Below are 5,558 nucleotides of genomic sequence, written 5' to 3'. Positions count from 1 at the left end.
CCATTTCTTGACAACCGATGTTGGTGTGTTTACATCGCCTAATTTAGTGGTTTGGCAAAAGAGACCAATAGAATAAGTACTAGGCTTACAAAGAATAAATGCCGCAGGGTACCTATATGTTGTGATCCTGAATTGGGGAGGGGACGTATGGCTCGTGGTCCCAGCCTTGGATGAACCTTGAAACTAATGTTCAGGTCGTTTGGGCAATGCTAGCAGTATATTCTCCACATCATACAGGTGATGCACCGCTCGCGGCAGCGCTGAAGAGAGTAGAGCTTCAAGGCTTTAAGGCGGTCCCAGTAATCAAGATCAATCATGCCTTCAATTTGTTTAGTGAGTGCCCTCAATTTGTTTAGTGAGTTACATTAATTAGAAAAAAAAAATTTGTCTGCATTACTACTAGGCTGCTAATTTGTGAAGTTCAATCCACTTTTTCTGCTTCATGTAAGTATCCCCTCCCCTAATCAGATCAACAACTGCTTTCTTCTATCTGTTCACCCTTCTATAAAGATTCCATTGAGATTACCAAATTCCTCTATTCTTGATAACTTCCAACCACTTGATAACTTGTCAGCCTGGCAGACATACACTCAGCAGGGTGTCTCTTCTTTTTCATTCTTCTCCTTTTATTTTAATCACTTTCACATTCTCTTGGTGTATAACTCAACCACACTTCACTCTTTACAACTGACTGACTGACCATCATATAGCTATCATGGCTGCACTACTCATACCCCACCTCTCTACATCTTCCTTCCACCCCTTCCTTCCTTCTCTCTTTTTGTATGTCTCTCTATTGTCTTTCTCCCTTTATTATTGTGCTACCTCTTTCTTTATCATTTATTCTATATCCTTACACCTTCTGACACTCATTTTATTAATACATCTATTTCTACTAGATTAAACTAATTATCTCTTTACATTTCCATTTATATATATTAGAATCCTCACTACTCTTTCCTCTTCTGACAATTTACACTTGTTCTGAATCATATACATTAACTTACACCAATCTACCTTATGTATATTTTGGCACAATACACATAACTGTTTCTGATGAACACCACATCCCAGAAACAGCTGTAAAGAAATACCTGCCCTTTCCTCTTCCTTCCTAGTAAGGTTTCGCCTAGTGATTCTCATGAAGACCATCTAAGTTGATCCAGTATGAAGACTACTCAAATTCTCCTCTGTCACACAAAAAAACATTATTGCAAGAACTTCCTAGCTTTGTACCTGTCTGTGAGGAATCATTATGAACTTTTGCTCTCTGGATTTTCTTGATTTTCTGTAAATTTATATAATTTTACATCTTCTTCAGGACAAATATATTACAAACGACATGATGCCCTACAATTACCTGTCCATCTTTATCATTATACTTGCATTAAACCAACCTATACATTACTTATAGTCAGCTCTTATTTCTCTCTCTCTCTGTTTCCATCATATATATATGTGTATACATAGAGGCGCAATGGCCCAGTGGTTAGGGCAGTGGACTTGTGGTCATAGGATCGCAGTTTCGATTCCCAGACTGGGTGTTGTGAGTGTTTATAGAGCAAAAACACTTAAAGCTCCACAAGGCTCCAGCAGGGGGTGGTGGCGAACCCTGCTGTACTCTTTCACCACAACTCTCTCTCACTCTTATTTCCTGTTTCTGCTGTACCTGTAATTCAAAAGGGGCCAGCCTTGTCACACTCTGTGTCATGCTGAATCTCCCTGAGAACTACATTAAGGTTATACGTATCTGTGGAGTGCTCAGCCACTTGCACATTAATTTCACAAGCAGGCTGTTCCGTTGATCGGATCAACAGGAACCCTCGTCGTCATAACTGACAGAGTGCCATGACAACGATGTGTATATACACATAAATATGGGACTTCATTACTGAAGGCATTCTTTGCAAAACAGTCATTCGTGATTTTAGGGATGATCAGCTGCTATTTCTAGCCAGTCGAGCTACTTGTTCTCTTGTTGATGTAACCTAACAATTCACAAATGAATTTACACCAAAGAGAAACCACAACAATTTGATATCTGTGGTTAATAATTCTTTGAACTTAGCTTAAGCTTTTTAGATTATGTATCAAATATCTGTCATCCATTTTTCCATGATAGCAGTGTGCTGCATTTTTATGTTTGGCTTATTATGCTGTTGCTAATTATTCAACCATTAAATCACAATTGAAAGTATTTTCATTTAAGCTAATTTAATCAAACAGAATTACCTCCCTTGTTCAAGAGCAGTGATTTATTCCCAGCTTTACTTCAGCAAATATACTCTTTTACTTGTTTCAGTCATTTGACTGCGACCATGCTGGGGCATCGATTTTAGTCGAGAAAATCGACCCCAGGACTTATTCTTTGTAAGCCTGGTACTTATCCTATCGGTCTCTTTTGCTGAACCACCAAGTTACGGGGTACATAAACACACCAGCATCGGTTGTCAAGCGATGTTGTGGGGACAAACACAGACACACAAACACACACACATATATATATAGATATATATACATATACATATATACGACGGGCTTCTTTCAGTTTCCATCTACCAAATCCGCTCAGAAGGCTTTGGTCGGCCCGAGGCTATAGTAGAAGACACTTGCCCAAGGTGCCACGCAGTGGGACTGAACCCAGAACAATGTGGTTGGTAAGCAAGCTACTTATCACACAGCCACTCGTGTGCCTGTGGTGAATATTTTGAGATCAGAAAGCATGGCATAGAGGTCACAGGTTTCCCTTCCTAGCTCAAACCAGCAAGGCTAGACCGAGGGGACAGTAAAAGGGTTGACGGCATGACAATTTTCCCGTTCTGTGGTGGTAGGCCTCTTATCTGGGATGCCATATGCTATGACACCTCCAGCAGCAACTCAATGTCTTCAGCTACCAGCCCTAGCTTTTACAACTCTGAGGAGGGCAAAACTGTTAAAGAATCGGTCACTCTCTGACAGGGTTGTGGTCAAGCCTGTGGCAGTGGAGATCTCTGGCATTCTCAGCCCCCCCCCCCCAGACCACATCCCAATTCACCACTTTCAGAGCAGAGATGGCTGTCTGCAAGTGCAAGCCCCATGTGTCAGACTGGCTGTTCCAACACATCTCCCTTGATATCAACGCTGGATTAGTCATTGTGCAAAATAAGCACGTGCTTAGGGCATCAAGGGAAGGGGTGGAGGGCACCATATAAATGGTAAATGGTTTACAGCACAAAAGAAATCACTTTAAACTTACTAAAATAATATTCAAAGTGGTTTATATACTCTTTTACTCTTTTACTTGTTTTGGTCATTTGACTGCGGCCATGCTGGAGCACCACCTTTAGTTGAGCAAATCGACCCCAGGACTTATTCTTTGTAAGCCTAGTATTTATTCTATCGGTCTCTTTTTGCCAAACAACTAAGTTACAAGGACGTAATCACACCAGCATTGGTTGTCAAGCGATGTTGGGGGGCAAACACAGACACACAAACATACACACACACACACACAAACACACACACACACATACACACATACACACATATATACGATGGGCTTCTTTCAGTTTCCATCTATCAAATCCACTCAGGAGGCTTTGGTCAGCCCGAGGCTATAGTAGAAGACACTTGCCACACAGTGGGACTGAACCCGGAACCATGTGGTTAGTAAGCAAGCTACTTACCACACAGGTAAAAGAACATGAATGGACAGCTCAATTCATGCTACACATCTGTCCATAGTGTGGCCATTTATTCAACAATGCATAACATTACAATATGATATTAGATTATTACATGACCATACCATTTCATCAAGCAATCTTGAACATAAAACCAATCTAAGAAGGAAAATATTTTGACATGAGGAAGTGGTTTAGAAAAAGACGACCTGTTGAGGCAAGTGAAATCGAAATCGAAATCGAACTAAATTCGACGACTGGCACCCATGCCAACGTCGTCTCTTTCATTGGACACGAAACTCGGCTTGCAAAGACTTGTGGGGCAAGCAAAAGCGAAATTGTGAAGGCACCTGTGCTCAGCGTCTGACACTTGTGCCCGTGGCATGTGTAAGGACTTTCGAGCGAGATCGTTGTCAGTGCCCCTGGACTGGCTCTTGTGCGGATGGCACATAAAATACACCATTTTGAGCGTAGCCGTTGCCAGTACCGCCTGACTGGCCTTCATGCCGGTGGCAAGTAAAAGCACCCACTACACTCTCTGAGTGGTTGGCGTTAGGAAGGGCATCCAGCTGTAGAAACTCTGCCAAATCAGACTGGAGCCTGGTGTAGCCATCTGGTTTCACCAGTCCTCAGTCAAATCGTCCAACCCATGCTAGCATGGAAAGCGGACTTTCGACCATGATGATGATTTACCTACGAGGAGGATATAGTTTGATATATTTAGTATTTCTTCGGTATTTTATTCTAAAAGTTTACTGCTTTCCACAAATTATAATTTCTGTTTTTTATATTGCAGGCTCTGCATGTGCAGCCAGCTGTGGCTTTTCACCAGAAACATTCTACTAATGCATGCTGCACCCAGTAATCTGCTCTAGATGCACAATGTTTATTTCCAGTTACTGCTGAGATGCTCGCGATCATCTGCATGGTTATACATATTTATTATTATACATATTTTTGATTTCATTTCCAAACGCAGTAATTATCTTGCAAATGCACTTTGTATTGGAAATTTCCTGCTAATATTGGCACAATCTGAAGAAAGCTTAACATGCAGGTATATTATGACAAAAGGTAATTATTTTCTAATTTGCAATACCTTTTAAGGTGTGTGTATATATATATTTGTGTATACATATGAGCACACACACATCTATTTATATGTATCTAAATATATATATGTATATATGTGTGTATATATATATATATATATATATATATAATTAATTCAATATTAGGATAAAATCTTTTATAAGAATTTATCAAGTAGCCAGCGTGAAAAAAACCTCATAAGGGAAAAATCATTTATTTCCCAAAATATATTTATTTATATAAGGGCATTTCTATACATTAATGCCTCACGCTTAGAGGAACTCTAAGGTCAAAACTACCATAATAAAACATTTTTACCGAACGCGAGGAGATCCATCTCTCCAAGCTAGCGTCTTAAAAACAGACTAAACTATAGATTGACAATTTCGCGAGCAGAACTTACATATTGCTTTAATAACTGCGAAATCGTCGATCTATAGTTTAGTCTGTTTTTAAGAGGCTAGCTTGGAGAGTTGCATTTCCTCGCGTTCTGTAAAAATGTGTTTATTAAGGTAGTTTTGACCATAGAGTCCCTCTAAGTGTGAGGCATTAACGTATAGTAATGCCCTTATATAAATATATATATATATACATATATATATCATTTAATGTACACAGTGTAAAGATACAAGCTACCAATAGTTTCTTGCTTTGGAGATGCGGGTCTAGGTGTCTAGGCATATTTTTATAACATCTTGTGTCTCTAAGCAATCTTCAGGCTCTGACCACATGGTCTATTCAAATTGTGTACATTAAATGATGTACACAGTATGAATAAATGGTATTTATCTCTCACTGGATGGA

General features: G+C 39.7%; 1 protein-coding gene across 2 annotated transcripts in view; it reads left to right on the top strand.

Annotated features, from left to right (window-relative positions):
* Positions 1-5,558, top strand: part of LOC106875048 (dual specificity protein phosphatase 3) — a 92,747-nt gene that overhangs the window by 71,488 nt on the left and 15,701 nt on the right. Inside the window, exon 6 of one of the 2 annotated variants that reach the window (XM_014923009.2) lies at positions 4,459-4,736. The exons of the other annotated variant lie outside the window; for it this stretch is intronic. The gene's annotated coding sequence lies outside the window, so the exon portion shown is untranslated. The remainder of the gene's footprint in view (positions 1-4,458; positions 4,737-5,558) is intronic. 2 annotated transcript variants of the gene reach the window in all.

The sequence above is a fragment of the Octopus bimaculoides genome, chromosome 4 (assembly GCF_001194135.2).
Source record: "Octopus bimaculoides isolate UCB-OBI-ISO-001 chromosome 4, ASM119413v2, whole genome shotgun sequence".
In the NCBI taxonomy this organism is placed as follows: domain Eukaryota; kingdom Metazoa; phylum Mollusca; class Cephalopoda; order Octopoda; family Octopodidae; genus Octopus; species Octopus bimaculoides.
Note: the sequence above shows the minus strand (reverse complement) of the source record. Positions and strands in the feature narration are given on the sequence as shown.